The sequence below is a fragment of the Bombina bombina genome, chromosome 3 (genome assembly GCF_027579735.1).
Source record: "Bombina bombina isolate aBomBom1 chromosome 3, aBomBom1.pri, whole genome shotgun sequence".
Lineage (NCBI taxonomy): Eukaryota > Metazoa > Chordata > Amphibia > Anura > Bombinatoridae > Bombina > Bombina bombina.
This window is the reverse complement of record NC_069501.1, coordinates 1,204,910,408-1,204,927,214: the sequence shown is the minus strand read 5'-3', so window position 1 is coordinate 1,204,927,214 and position 16,807 is coordinate 1,204,910,408. Positions and strand designations below refer to the sequence as shown.

Here is a 16,807-nt window from a genome sequence, read left to right as displayed (position 1 = left end):
ATTGAAATGAAGACAGCAAAACCACATTATCCTGATGAAAAATCAGAAAAAGGAGATTCACAAGAAAGAGCAGATAATTCAAAAACTGTTCTAGCTTAAGAGATGTCTAAAAGGAACAATGCTTTCCATGAAAGTAATTTAAAATGTCCAAAGAAAGCATATGCTCAAACGGAGGAGCCTGTAAAGCCTTCAGAACCAAATTAAGACTCCAAGGAGGAGAAATTGGCTTAATGACAGGATTGATACGAACCAAAGCCTGAACAAAACAATGAATAACAGAAAGATCAGCAAATTTTTCTGTGAAAACAGCACAGAAAAAGCAGAGATTTGTCCTTTCAAGGAACTTGCAGACAAAAACCCTTATCCAAACCATCCTGAAGAAACTATAAAATCCTAGGAATTCTAAAAGAATGCCAAGAGAATTTTTGAGAAGAGCATCATGAGATGTAAATTTTCCAAACTCGATAATAAATCTTACTAGACACAGATTTACGAGCCTGCAACATAGTATTGATCACCGAGTCAGAGAAACTTGTATGACTAAGTATTAAGCGTTAAATTTCCATACCATCAAATTAATAATTTGAGTTCCTGATGGGAAAAAAACGAATGTTAAGATATAAGGTCTGGCCTTAAATGGAAGTAACCAAGATTGGCTACTGGACATCCGAACAAGAACCATATACCAAAACCTGTGCGGCCATGCTGGAGCCACCAGCAACACAAAAGATTGCTCCCTGATGATTTTGAAAATCACTCTAAAAAGAAGAACCAGAGGCGAAAAAATATAGGCAGATTGATAACTCCAAGGAAGTGTCAATGCATACACTGCTTCCACTTGAGGATCCCCGGACCTGAATAGGCCCCTGGGAAGTTCCTTGTTTAGATGAGATGCCATCAGATCTAATTCTGGAAGCCCACACATCTGAACAATTTGAAAAAACACATCTGGGTAAAGAGACGATTCTCCCGGATGTAAAGCTTGATTGACAGAGATAATCCGCTTCCCAATTGTCTATACCTGGGAAATGGACCACAGAAATTAGACAGGAGCTGGATTTAGCCCAAGCAAATATCCGAGATACTTCTTAACAGCCTAAGGACTGAGAGTCCCACCCTGATGATTGACATACGCCACAGTTGTGACATTGTCTGTCTGAAAAACAATAAAACGTCTCTTTCTTCAAAAAGAAGCCAAAACTGAAGAACTCTGAGAAATGAACGTAGTTCCAAAATATCAAATGGTAATCTCGCCTCCTGAGATTTCCAAACCCCTTGTGCTGACAGAGATCCCCAGACAGCCTCCCAACCTAAAAGACTTGCATCTGTAGTGATCATGGTCCAGGTTGAATGAACCGAGAGACCCGTAGAACTAAATGATGGTGATCTAACCACCAAATCAAAGATAGTTAAACATTGGGATTCAAAGATATAAAAAGTGATATCCTAGAATCCCTGCACCATAAATTCAGCATAAAAAAACTGGAAAGGTTTCCTAAGAAAATGAGCAAAGGGAATCGAATCCAATGCTGCAGCCATGAGACCTAAAACTTCCATGCATATATAGCAACTGAAGGAAATAATAGAGACTGAAGGTTCCGACAAACAGAACCCAATAAAATTGTCACTTGTCTGTTAGAGACAAAAACATTGACACAATCTATCTGGAAACCTAAAAAAAGGTGACCCTTGTGTGAGGAATCAAGGAGCTTTTGATAAAAAGATCCTCTAACCATGTCTTGAAGAAACAACAAAAGTTGAATCGTATGAGATTCCGCAGACCGTCAAAATAAGGAAACACTGAGAACCTTGAAAAGATTCTTAGAGCTGTCGCTAGACCAGAAGGAAAAGCAACATATTGTTAATGCTTGTAAAAAAAAAAAAAAAGAGAATCTCAGAAAACGAAAATAATCTGAATGAAAACCGAAAATGAAGATATGCATCTATTGTATCTAATGTAAACAAATAATGCCATTACTGACCAAAAAGGCAGAATAGACCATATAAACACCATTCTAAAAGATGGAACACTTATATGATAATTCAAAAAGATTTTCTATTTTTGGGACAATGAATAGTTTTGAATAAAACCCCCAAACCCTGTTCCTAAAATGGAACTGGTATAAATACCCCAGAAAATTCCAGGTCTGAGCAGCGCCTTGAGCCCCAACGGGTGACCAGCCACGCTTCACAAGTACCCAATACATACAGGTCTGAAACACACTTCAGGAAAGTGTAAGCCTTACTGGAATAGCCGGAATATGTTAGAGAAAAAAAAAAAGACTTCTCACAGACGGTTTTACTCTGAATCCTATTCTGTACCCAAATCGGACCAAAATTTTAAAAAAGTCTTAACCTGCCGCTTACCAGCTAAGCTGGAATAAGAACCGCACCTACATGCAAATTTGGGGAGCTGACTTTGATCTTTTAAATGGCTTAAATTGAATGAAGAAAACTTCCAATTATAAACATGTTACTTGGGGAAGAATTTAGGATTTCGTTCCTTAGTAAGAACAAAGACTAATATAAGCTTAAGATTTTAGTCTTAGAACTCAATCTTGAAGCCCAGAGTAACAGTTGAAGAATTGAATCCAATTGTGAACCAAATAATTGATTACCTTGGAAAAAATATGGAATTTAGAAATCAAATTAGCATTCCAAGATTGAAATCACAAAGTTCTTCTAGCTAAAATAGCTAAAGATATAGATTAAACCTCATTTGCGAAAATATCAAAAAAATGACGACACAAATGAAATTATTAGCATGTTGAACAACTCAAGAATGCTAAACAAATCATAATCTGATACTTGTTGCACTAAAGTATCCAACTAGAAAGTTGAAGCAGTTGCAACATCAGCCAAATAAATTACAGGTCTAAGAAAAGTACCTGAAAATAAATAATTTTCCTTAAATAAGATACAAGTTTCCCATCTGAAGGAAAAAAATAAATACTATTTGCTATAGGAATAATAGTATGTTTAGCAAGAGTAGAGATAGCCCCATTAACTTGGGGGATCTTTCCTCAAAATTTAAAACTAACTGCCGGCAAAGAATACAATTTAAAAACCTTAAAGAAGGAATAAAAGAAATTCCCGGCCTATTCCATTCCCTAGTATCAGGAACTGGAAAAAAACCTCTGAAGAAACCACAGAAGGTTAATAAGCAGATTTTAAATGTTAGCTAGTCTTAAAATCAAAAGAACTAGTTCCAAAATAATCAACACCTTTTCAACAAAGAACGAATGTACTCTATTTAAAAATAAAAAAGTAGATTTGTTAGTGTCAATATCTGATGAAGAAAATTCTGAATGAGAAAAAACACCATCAGAGGAGGATAATTCAGTATGTTGTTGGTCATTTGAAACTTCATCAACTAAATGAGAAGTTTAAAAAAGACCTAAAAATGTTATTAGAAGGCGGGATGGCAGACAAAGCCTTTAGAATAGAATCAGAAAAATATTCTTAAAAAATTCCTAAGTATATCTTGTACTTTAGATGTAAAAAGAATAGCAATATATAATGCATAAATACTAATGGACTCTGCTTGCAAAAGTTTATCATGATAACCTATTAAAAACCATAGCTAAAGATAAACATTCATAACATTAAAATAAATTAACTTAGCTTTGGTAGGACTGATATCAGTTATCAGGAATCCCTCAGCATTTTCTGATACAGGAACAGTTTTTGAAATATCTTGCAATATGTAATAGAAAAAAATAACATATAAAGCAAAATTATCAAATTCCTTAAATGACAGTTTCAGGAATGGGAAAAAAATGCAAACAGAACAGGCCTCTAGAAACCAGAAGCAACTAAAAAATGAGACTTAAATAATGTTAAAAATCTGGCGCCAAGAATGACGCCCACATATTTTTTGGCGCCAAAAACGTCTGCAACAAACACGAGAGCCAAAAATTACGCAACTATGTGAAAACTTCCGGCATCAACTACGACGCTGGAAATGACGTCATTGACGTCAGACAAATGTCAATCTCGCGCCAAAAAAGTCTCGCGCCAAAAATTACGCAATAAATTCTAGCATTTTTTGCACACGCGAGCCTAACAGCCCGCAATTTAAAGGAAAAAAGTCAATTGAAAATTTAGGTAAGAAAAATATTTAATTCATATGCATTTTCCCAAAAAAATGAAACTGACAGTCTGAATGAAGGAATACTGAATATCCTGAATCATGGCAAATATAAGTTTAACACATATATTTAGAACTTTACATATAAAGTGCCCAACCATAGCTTAGAGTGTCATAAATAGAAATAAAACTTACTTACCAAGACACTCATCTACATATAGTAGATAGCCAAACCAGTACTGAAACGAAAATCAGCAGAGGTAATGGTATATATATATAAGAGTATATCGTCAATCTGAAAAGGGAGGTAAGAGATGAATCTCTACGACCGATAAAAGAGAACCTATGAAATAGATCCCGTAGAAGGAGACCATTGAATTCAAATAGGCAATACTCTCCTCACATCCCTCTGATATTCACTGCACTCTGAGAGGAAAACCGGGCTCCAACCTGCTGCGAAGCGCATATCAACGTAGAATCTAGCACAAACTTACTTCACCACTTCCATGGGAGGCAAAGTTTGTAAAACTGAATTGTGGGTGTGGCGAGGGGTGAATTTATAGGCATTTTAAGGTTTGGGAAACTTTGCCCCTCCTGGTAGGAATGTATATCCCATACGTCACTAGCTCATGGACTCTTGCTAATTACATGAAAGAAATTATCATTTTATTACATAACTACCCTGTATCCCACTGAGAGAGGCCCATTTATCAAGCTCCGTATGGAGCTTGTAGGGCCGTGTTTCTGGTGAGTCTGAAGACTCGCCAGAAACACGTTATGGAGTAGCGGTCTAAAGACCGCTGCTCCATAACCCTGTCTGCCTGCTCTGATGAGGCGGACAGGAATCACCGCAATTCAACACGATCGAATACGATTGGGTTGAATGACACCTCCCTGCTGTCTTCCGATTGGCTGCGAGTCTGCAAGGGGCGGCGTTGCACCAGCAGCTCTTAAGAGCTGCTGGTGCAATGCTGAATACGGAGAGCGTATTGCCCTCAAAAATTCAGCAATGTCTTTCGGACCTGATCCGCACTGTCGGATCAGGTCAGACAGACATATGATAAATAGGCCTCAGAGTGCAACTCCTTCCGCTGGCTGTGTTTACTTAGGCTTGTCAATAGCGTGTACTCCAGTATCAAAACTTTCAGTATAGGTGGCTATACCACAGACTAAATCAGCTATTTAAAATGCTGAAATAGGAGTAAAGGCGCTACTTGTAAACAATTTAATGCACTCTAGCAGGTAAAAAGGATCATTAGGAATAATTTAAAGGGGAGACATATTCTGGGGAGTACTGATTCTCTTTACACAGATCTGATCCATGTAGCCAAAAGTTGCATAGACCATTTACAGTGCTGCATTGCTCATGCAATATATCCTGTGACTGGCTGTGTAACAAAGCTTTCAGAATACATATTAGCTATGGTAGATTTGTGTATTTCCAAAAATACAGCATACACCTTCTAAAACAATAAATTACTTATATGGCCAAAAAAGGAAAACATTTAAGTCAATGCATGACTCTTTAAAATTATATTTTCCTTATTTTAAACAGGTTACAATACGCCTGTTATGTTGTAAAAAAGGAAAATTCTTTAACCTAGGTTTTCAAAATACTGAAAATCATTAGGCAATTTACAGCATTCATGCTCCAAGAATCTTATTTTTTACACCAAAGCAAGAGGTAGTGTTTAAGGCCCCTTTAAAGTAAAAAAGCATACATAACATGTTAAATAATTTACAGAACATTTGTACCAAATCAAAACTTTTGCCAAGACTAATACTAATGAATAAAACATAAGACAATTATGCAGTCAGGAGCTGCCCCCTTCAAATTCCTTGAGTGTGGTTTATCTAATATTCTTTGCACTGGACTATTGGGAACAGATACAAATGAACTCCTAAACTGATCAAGCAACTGTTGGGGTAGTATGTTGTAGGGTCATTTAATGCAATATTATTAACTCCAGCAGCGGGGGATCACTATTTAATTTACAGGAAAATCAAATAAAACACTAGGATTTACTATTGAAACAAATAAAGGGGACATTTAGTCATTAAGTACAAGGCAGCCCATGGCAGAATGCTATTTTGCTGAGAGGTAATATTTCCACCTCTTAGCCAATAACGTGCTAGTTATCCCACTTGGCGCCAGCTGGACCGCACAGCTATTTGCTAAGAGGTGGAAACGTCACCTCTCAGGAAAATAGCGTTCTGCTGTGGGCTGCTTGAGGAGCTCAGTGTGGTGAACACTTCCAACAAATAAAGGAACTTTCAGCATGAAGTATTTTATACTTCATGACTGAAAGTCCACTTTATTTGTTCCAATGGTAAATCCTAGTGTTTCACAAATGCTAGGATTTACCATCACTTTAATTTTGAATTTACTTTTTTTCTCTTGGTTTTTGAAACATAGCATCTTTCCATGAGAGCATACTGAGGTAGGCAGGAGTGTACACATCTTGAAAACTACAAACTCTGATATGGTGCTTAAAAAGGGACATGAAATTCCAATTTTGTCTTCATCGATTTTGACCTAGGCATCCTTTTGATAAAAAAAAAACAACAACTAATAAAACAAACTTTTGTTTAGTAACCAACTTCTAATAACATCTTAACATCTCTGACATTCTTGGTATCTATGTTTTGGAACATGGTAAGTCAATGGACATAATAGGGTGGTTATATTTACTTAATGTTAACTCCCTATTTAATCACAAATGAGTCACACTTTCAAGCAGATAGCAACACATGAATGTAGTTCTCAGAAAACGTTATAGCCCTATAAGGAAATATATAGATGTTCAAAGTGAGAAAATCATAATCAAACCCAGAATTATGCTGGATCTGTTGCACGCCAGAAAAAGTGACACAGTCTTAATATTTATAACTAACCCCACTACACTTTTGCCATTGGCTTTATTATGATTAAAAAAATTACACATGTTAACATATTAGTGCATTTCATTTTTGCATCTCTGCCCATTGGTGACTATCCACAAATCATATAAACACATAAGCAAATTCACACATGGGAGCCACAAGCATTGATTGTAGAAGTTACCTGCTTGGGAGCCAAAATGACAAGGACTCTTCCTATAGCTAGGGTCAGTAAGACATCAGAATGTCCATTTAAAGGGATATTTCACAGTAAATAAATAGATATGATGCATTCACAGCAAAGATTAGCCTGAGAATAGAATGTAGATGTATAAATAATAATATAAGTGTATAGGTTTGGTTTCTATAAAGTACCATAGTTTTCAGTAATGAGCACTGACATGTTTGAACTTAAGATTCAACGTATTTATCTCTCCTGCTGAGGACAATTAGAGACAGATATAAAACAGGCAATAAAAGAAACTATGTAAACAAGGCTGTGTGTAAACCTTGGTAGATAATAACTTTGATAAACTTAAAGGGACACTGTACCCAAAAAAATTATTTCGTGACTCAGATTGAGCATGAAATTTTAAGCAACTTTCTAATTTACTCCTATTATCAAATTTTCTTCATTCTCTTGGTATCTTTATTAGAAATGCAAGAATGTAAGTTTAGATGCCGGCCCATTTTTGGTGAACAACCTGGGTTGTCCTTGCTGATTGGTGGATAAATTCATCCACCAATAAAAAAGTACTGTCCAGAGTACTGAAACCAAAAAAAAGCTTAGATGCCTTCTTTTTCAAATAATGATAGCAAGAGAACGAAGAAAAATTGATAATAGGAGTAAATTAGAAAGTTGCTTAAAATTGCATGCTATATCTGAATTACAAAAGAAAAATTTTGGGTTCGGTGTCCCTTTAAGTTCCAATCAGCCTTGTTTGCCCAGTCTCTTATTGCCGGTGTTCTGACAGATTTTGCTACCCCAGATACTGCACATGCGCAAACTACATCAGCGCATTCTAGCAAAATCTGATGGATAGGATGATCCCCCCCCCCCCCGTATTCCTCATCTTTTTTTGATACAGGCTAACTGCCCCTGTGCATCATGCTCAGCAGACTTCAGTTGAAATAATGACAGAACAGTGTACAAAGATTGTATCCGATACAGAAATTAAACATACACATTAGGAAAGATGCTAAATACTAGCAGTTATTCAAATTGCAAACTGCAAAATATAGCACTTGCAGGAATCACAAATAAAAGCACAAGAATGACAGATGCCGGTGTTGGTGACCACAGAGCATTGCACAGTATTACTAGTTGTAATCAATATCAAGCGAAAAAGATGAGGAATGCAGGGAGAATCATCCTCTCCATAAGATTTTTCTACCGCTGATACTGCGCATGTTCAAAGCTGTGTCAGTGCATTCCACAGATGTTTTAGGAAAACCTGTAGAATGCGCCGACATAGATTGTGCATGCGCAGTATCTGTGGTAACAAAAAAAAATAAACACCAGTTTTATATTTGTTCCTAATTGCGAAATTTAGAAAAACAGAAATTTTCAGGAAATTAAAATTGCAGGAAAAAGGTGGAAAAATAAATAACGAACGTATAATTTAAAGTTTTTTTTAAATACACCCCAAAAAACATTTTATATTACAAACTCACACTGTTTAAATATCCCTTTTCCCTGATTGGACAAAAAGATTGTGACATTAGGTTTTCTATAAAGTATCTAAAGATATCAATATTACTTTTTACATAGTTGCCAACATTTGAAGAAGAAAAAAATCTCCAGAGACACTTTGTAAAAGGATAAAGTAATCTTGTTACTGGAGTAATTGGTCAATAGTTTCCAAAGTTCTGTCCTTAAAGGGACATTGTACACTAGATTTTTCTTTGCATAAATGTTTTGTAGATGATCCATTTATATAGCCCGTTATTGTTTTTGTAACAATGTATAGTTTTGCTTTTTTTATATAAAACATTGTGCTGATTTTTAGATTTCTATCCAAGCCCCCAACTGTATAGATGCGTTTACAAACTCCTGCAGGCTCCTGTTTATGTAATCTATCTTTTTACATGCAGGGAAGGGGGGAGTAGGAAGAGTATCCTCTTCTTTCTTTATTTCCAGGCCCCTTTCAGTGGGTGTCCCAGACTACCTCATCAACAGTGCTAAACTGGGAGCTTCTAAGTACGTTTTTAAGAGGTTTTATACATCAGCATCTGTGCATATTCTTCTTTATAACAGTGTCTATTACATGCAGTTAAATGAAAATTGGGGTATATTGTTCTTTTAAACACCTAATGTAAATTACACACAATATGCAGAAAATAGTAAATATTGTGTAAACAGCAGAAGATCCACATTTACAAATTCAGCACATGACATTTATGATTCTGCTGTTCTACTGTAAAGACATCCGTGCCACGCCCACACCTCAGGGCAGATTTTATATTGCAGGATAAACACCTGGGAGAATTATACCAGGGGACAGGAGACCAAAACCAGTACTGTTCTAGGAAACATTCAGACAGTTGGCAAAAAGCCATTATTTATGTCTATGAGCCTGTATTTACCTTATTAAATAATTATAGTTTGGTTAATACTATTTTTGCTACTTATTTTTATTGTTAAAATGTATGAAGTCTGGATTTAGGATACACAAGATAGTAAGCAGTAAATAACCATTACACAGAGCAGGTGGGTCAAAAGGATGCAAATGGGAGAGTAAAAAATATGGACAAAAAGGGTAACAGTTAAAAACTGAAGGAAAACACAAAAAGTAGAAAAGAATTCTGAGATTAAATCTTTAGCTAATCAACAAAACCATAAAGACAATGACATTAGGAATTGGGAATTATTGTAGGATCAGGTTAAAGGAAACACAATTTTAAAGGAATAGTCTAGTCAGAATTAAACTTTCATGATTCAGATAAGCAGCTTTCTAATTTACTCCCATTATCAATTTTTCTTCGTTCTCTTGCTATCTTTATTTGAAAAAGCAGGAATGTAAGCCTAGGAGCCGGTCCATTTTTGGCTCAAGACCTGGGTAGCACTTTCTGATTGGTGTCTAAATGTAGCCACCAATCAACAAGCGCTACCTAGGTGCTTACATTTAACTAAAGATACCAAGACAACGGAGAAAAAATGATAATAGGAGTAAATTAGAAAGTTGCTTAAAATTGCCTGCTCTATCTGAATCATGAAAGTTTAATTATGACTAGAATATTCCTTTAAACAACTTTCCAATGTATATTATTTCTATTATCAAATGTTCTCTTTCTATCCTTTGTTAAAGGAGCAGTGATGCACTACTGGGAGCTAGCTGAACACTTTAGGAGATCCAATGACAACAGTCATATATGTGCAGCTACCAATGAGAGCCTAACTCCCAGCAATGCATTGCTGCTCCTGAGCATAAATAGCTATGCTTTTCAACAAAGGATACCAAGGTAATGAAACAAATTAAAAAGAAGTAAATTGAAAAGTTGTTCAAAAATTTCTCTTTCATGATTCAGATACAGCATGCTACTTAAAGCAACTTTCTAATGTACTCATAATATCAATTTTTCTTCGTTCTCTTGGTATCTTTATGTTAAAAAGCAGGAATGTAAGCTTAGGAGCCCATTTTGGTTCAGTACATGTGTAGCCCTTGCTGATTGGTGGATACATTTAGAAAAAAAATTGGGTTTCATATCCCTTTAACGTTTAATTTTGACTTTACTCTCCCTTTAACCTCTTGAATGCCAAATAAGGTTTGCAAGGTTTATTTTATGGTGTTGTACTCTACATTATTGGCTTGCAGTTCAGGCGCTGCTGGGTAGCCATTAGAAATGATTCTATAATGCTTGCTATACACAGAGTTAAAGGGACATAACGCTAAAATAAAAAATGCGGTAACGCTCTATAGAAGGGTTGCATATATTTTAGTGAGACAGGGGCGGAACTACCATTGGTGCAGTCACTCCAGGACCCAAGAGCTCGAGGGGGACCATTACAGCCAGTCTATACATAGTGGTGTGCAGAATGTTTACAATCCTAATGCAGGGGAGCCTTTTATTAGTGCAGGTTGTAGGTCCATCTGTCAATCTGTCTATCCCACTGGTTTTAAAACCTATGCTCAGGCCTCCCTGACAGGCCATGTTTTGTGGATAACTGAACTAGAGCACAGGTGAAATAATCAGCTGCTTAGTAAACATGGTTATTTACCTGCTCTCAAAAAAACAGAAAACCTGGCCTGTTGGGGAGGCCTGAGGACAGGTTTGAAAACCAATGGTCTATCCTTGTGATATTATACAGAGCATAATGTATATTAATACTTTTGCTTTCTACTGAGTTGCCTTTGGAGGGCCCAAATAAATCTTGCACCAGGGCCCTCTGTTGAGTAGGTCCACTTCTAGACAGAATCTATTTTTTTATGAAGTTTATCAGCGCGATTGATTTCTGAATGTGCTAAGCCTGAAACAATAATTCACCTTCATTTAACACAGGCGCTAATATTTTTGTGCTGAATCTCACAATTTTAATTAAGGCAAAAAGTAGAGGACCACAATTTACTTTTGCTAAATTTCTATTAACTTTATCCCATACAGTCACTACTGGCTAAGAGGGAAATGAGAGATCACACACAGACATTGTGATCTACTTGTATATTGCAACAGAAATTATATACATATAGTACTAAAGACATGTGCACGCTCCTTAGCCTACTACAGTATGCTCTTAAGAAAAAAAAGTTACACAAAGCATACTTGTTTCATTACGACTTCCACATCCCTTTAATAAATCTTTTTTTCCTCAAAACATAATTATGTTTCTTTGATTAATGCAGAGGGAGAAATATGTATTTAGAGGTCATAACACAAATTTTAATAATTTCCTTTTACATTTGAGCAGGGGTTGTATGTCTGCTGTCATCTGATTGAAATTCTATTTTTATATTGTGAAAGCCTATTCACAAAATGTATTAAAGAACTATAGGATATTACTATATGATATATATATATAGATATATATATATAGATATATATATAGATATATATATATATATATATATAGATATATATATATATATAGATATATATATAGATATATATCTATATATCTATATATATATCTCTATCTATATATATCTCTATCTATATATATATATATATATATATATATAATATACACATACACACACACATACATATTGCACAAGACTAAGAAAACAAAATCATTAGAAATGTAATGGCTCAGTAAAAACAATGGGGATTAAAAAGTAAGAGATATTAAAGGGGCAGAACACTGCACAATTGTTTTTCCCTTGACATCTTGAATTTATGTAACAATTGTGCTTTGTCTCACGCTCCCTGGAGAGACCAAACAAAAAAAAAACTGTAGGTTTTCAAAATGCTGCAAATTGCCTAAACCATATATCTGATTTGCAGCATTTGCTGGTTTGCAGAATTTGCTTTTTGGCCTCAATAGAAAACTTGGGACAAGTACAATGTTTAAAACAAGAAGTTCCTAGTATTGGTATCAGGTATTTGTAACTGAATACCATAGATTCACTAATAGCCTCCAACTCTTGCTGTACCATTCCTATGTTACTCTGTTCTACAATAATTGTCTGACATTATGCAACTGAAAGAAACAGTAAAATGAGCGTGTGCCGTTTCATTTAAGCATTTTATTTTCACACAAAGTTAGGTTTTGTTTGTGTTTAACCTTAGCAAAGGGGTTAAACACAGAAGCTAAAGTTGTGCACACAGCTCACTCCTGTGCCATTCCTAAATGGGACGCAAGAGCTGATTGGTGTATGTATGTATATATATATATATATATATATATATATATATAGTGGACATATTGCCGCTTTAAAACAGGACACTTATGAAAAATACATATGGCAGGGCTGTTTAAAGAAATGTTTTATTATAAGTACCCTGACATATGTAATTTTAATATGTGTCCTGATTTAAAGCTGGCCACACACACACATACATATATATATATACACACACACACACATATATATATATATATATATACACATACATATATACACACACATACATATACACACACACACACATACATATATACACACACTGGAAAATTTCAGAATCAACTTTTCCTAGTTCTTTGACTTTTCTTACCTCAGGCACATACAGAATTCACTATTACACCCAAACCTAGAAAGCTTTAGCAAGCAGCTGTAGTCTGTAAGCAGATGAATATAATGGCCTCCTTATACACTGGTTAGATCTAAAGTTTTGTTTTTTTAACGCACTATTGCTTGAATGAAATTAAACTTGGCACCAGACCAGGCATATACTACTGGTCTAGAGCTGAACCTGGTCACTGAGCCAACCAGGGGCTGCGTATGTGAATAGCTACCAATTACTGGTCATAGTCAGCTCAGGATTGGCAGTACATAGCTGCTTTGGGGCTGACTTTAACTTTGTGTTTAACACTTTTGGTATAGCACATTGCCATAAGTAATAGTGCTGCACTGCATTAGAGCATAATTTCTTCTTTATGTCCCTTTAAACACACTGTTACAATTCTGCTCATTGCTCCTATGAGTGAAATAATAAACCAAGCTAACCTCTCATATGAAAAAGGTTAAACAATATCCACCATATTTTAGATTAGAGTTTTTAAATTAATAGCACCAATCATTGATCCTTGTAAATTAATCCATTCCCTCTTAATTTAAATAGAGTTTTAGGAAGGGGTTGAATAAAAATACTTAATAAAAACTTTAAAAGGTGTTTAAGTGGTTATATATTCATTGTGAAACTTTTTACCTGCTTTGCTAAACACAAATCATAACAATCTCTATCAAAGATTAGACAATTGATCAAGGAAGAAGGAAACTGTTCCCAGAGAGAAACAAATACAAAGCCTTGTGATATAAAACCTTACTTAAAAAAAAATACTGAAAACCTGTGAAAATTATTTTCTCAACAAAGTTAAGCCACTGAAATCACACAAACATATACAGGTACACTTGATCCACACATTGGTTGCAGGAAAGTAGAAAAAATGGGAAGATGTAGAATTTGTTTGCAGAAGCAAATGACAAATACAAAAAGGTAAGCATTAAATATACTGACTTTAGGCAACAACAAAAATAAATAAAATTGTCATGTGCATTTTATTCTCTGTGCATTTTATTCTCCTTAACTGAGACAAACAAAAACAGTGCTAAGCACAACCGTTAATCTTGACTTCAAAATTTCACAAGAAACTCACATTTTAGACAGTAAAGTTTTTTTTTTCCTCTGCAATCCATAGCTGTTATATGAGACCACAATGAGAGCTTTTAGCTTTATGTGCAACATATCACACTTAGGTGCAGGTAACCTTGCTCCACAGATAATAAAACAGTTCCTCTGTCTGCAGCTTAATAAAGTAAAACTTTATGTAACAGAGAAAAATATCAGTTAAAATGTATTAAAGCTCCACTAGCTAACACAAGACAGTTGCGTGTCTCTAACTAATTAATGCATCAGCTTAAAGCATTGGCACAGTCCGGGGGATTTAAGCATTCACCTGTCCTGCTCATAGGTATGCAGGCAAATACCATTAGCTGCTTATTATTGTGTAAAGTTGGAAAAGATGAAGACAAAACTTACTGCAGATCCGTGTGTTCTAGGGCAGGATCAGCTTGTCTGTAGCCTGAAATAATATCCTTCAGTTGCAGGAACAAGGTTAATTAATTCATTTACTATTGATTAAACAGTGACCATGCAGGATCTTAGAGAGATTAGAGCTCAGTTCTGTGTCCTGGGAGCTGATCTGCAGGGAAGATAGGCGGGGACTGGAGTGTAAAGCTATGTACTAGTAGGAGAGGCACCCTCAGGGAGGGAGTGATCTCACTTTACCAATAGCCTGATAGCCCAGCCTGCACTCTCCATATCTATCTAACCTAACCTGTGCTCACTCTCTCCACATCTTCCTAACCCAGCCTATGCTCAATCTACATACCTCTAACTATCCCAGCCTGCACTCTCTCTAACCCAACCTGCACTCACTCTCCCTACCTCTAAATATCCCAGCCTGCACTCACTCTCCTTACCTCTAAATATCCCAGCCTGCACTCACTCTCCCTACCTCTAAATATCCCAGCCTGCACTCACTCTCCCTACCTCTAAATATCCCTGCCTGCACTCACTCTCCCTACCTCTAAATATCCCTGCCTGTACTCTCCCTAACCCATCCTACACTCACTCTCCCTACCTCTAAATATCCCAGCCTGCACTCACTCTCCCTACCTCTAAATATCCCTGCCTGCACTCACTCTCCCTACCTCTAAATATCCCTGCCTGCACTCACTCTCCCTACCTCTAAATATCCCTGCCTGTACTCTCCCTAACCCAGCCTACACTCACTCTCCCTACCTCTAAATATCCCAGCCTGCACTCACTCTTCCTACCTCTAAATATCCCTGCCTGCATTCTCCCTAACACAGCCTGCACTCACTCTCCCTACCTCTAAATATCCCAGCCTGTTCTCTCCCTAACCCAGCCTGCACCCACTCTCCCTACCTCTAAATATCCCAGCCTGCACTTTCCCTAACCCAGCCTGCACTCACTCTCCTTACCTCTAAATATCCCAGCCTGCACTCACTCTCCCTACCTCTAAATATCCTAGCCTGCACTCTCCCTATCTATCTAACCCAACCAGTGCTCACTCGCTCCACATCTTCCTAACCCAGCCTGTGCTCACTCTCCCTACCTCTAAATATCCCAGCCTGCACTCTCCCTAACCCAGCCTGCACTTACTCTCCCTACTTCTTCCTACTTCTTCCTAACCCAGCCTGTGTTCAATCTATAAACCTCTAAATATCCCAGTCTGAACTCTCCCGAACCCAGCCTGCACTCACTCCCACTAACTCTTCCTAACCCAGCCTGCACTCACTCCCACTAACTCTTCATAACCCAGTCTGCACTCACTCCCACTAACTCTTCATAACCCAGCCTGTGCTCACTCCCACTAACTCTTCATAACCCAGCCTGTGCTCACTCCCACTAACTCTTCCTAACCCAGCTTGCACTCACTCCCATTAACTTTCCCTAACCCAACCAGCACTCACTCCCCCTAACTCTCCCTAACCCAGCCTGCACTAAACCTCCACCTGTTCTTAACTCAGCTGGTGCTCACTCCCCCTAGCTCTTCTTAACCCAGCCTGTGCTCACTCCCCCTACCTCTTCCTAACCAAGCCTGTGCTCACTCCCCCTACCTCTTCCTAACCCAGCATGTGCTCACTCCCCCTACCTCTTCCTAACCCAGCCTGTGCTCACTCCCCCTACCTCTTCCTAACCCAGCCTGCACTCACTCCCCCTACCTCTTCCTAACCCAGCCTGAACTCACTCCCCCTAACTCTCCCTAACCCAGCCTGCACTAAACCTCCACCTGTTCTTAACTCAGCTGGTGCTCACTCCCCCTAGCTCTTCCTAACCCAGCCTGTGCTCATTCCCCCTACCTCTTCCTAACCCAGCCTGTGCTCACTCCCCCTACCTCTTCCTAACCCAGCCTGTGCTCACTCCCCCTACCTCTTCCAAACCCAGCCTGTGCTCACTCCCCCTACCTCCTCCTAACCCAGCCTGTGCTCACTCCCCCTACCTCTTCCTAACCCAGCCTGCACTCACTCCCCCTACCTCTTCCTAACCCACCCTGCACTCACTCCCCCTACCTCTTCCTAACCTAGCCTGCACTCACTCCCCCTACCTCTTCCTAACCCAGCCTGTGCTCACTCCCCCTACCTCTTCCTAACCCAGCCTGTGCTCACTCCCCCTACCTCTTCCTAACCCAGCCTGCACTCACTCCCCCTA

At 37.6% G+C, this 16,807-nt stretch overlaps 1 protein-coding gene across 9 annotated transcripts in view; it reads right to left on the bottom strand.

Moving 5' to 3' along the window:
* Positions 1-14,783, bottom strand: part of SYTL2 (synaptotagmin like 2) — a 260,784-nt gene extending 246,001 nt beyond the window's left edge. For all 9 annotated transcript variants that reach the window (XM_053708648.1, XM_053708653.1, XM_053708651.1 and 6 more), the window contains exon 1: positions 14,609-14,783. The gene's annotated coding sequence lies outside the window, so the exon portion shown is untranslated. The remainder of the gene's footprint in view (positions 1-14,608) is intronic.
* Positions 14,784-16,807: the final 2,024 nt, after the last annotated feature.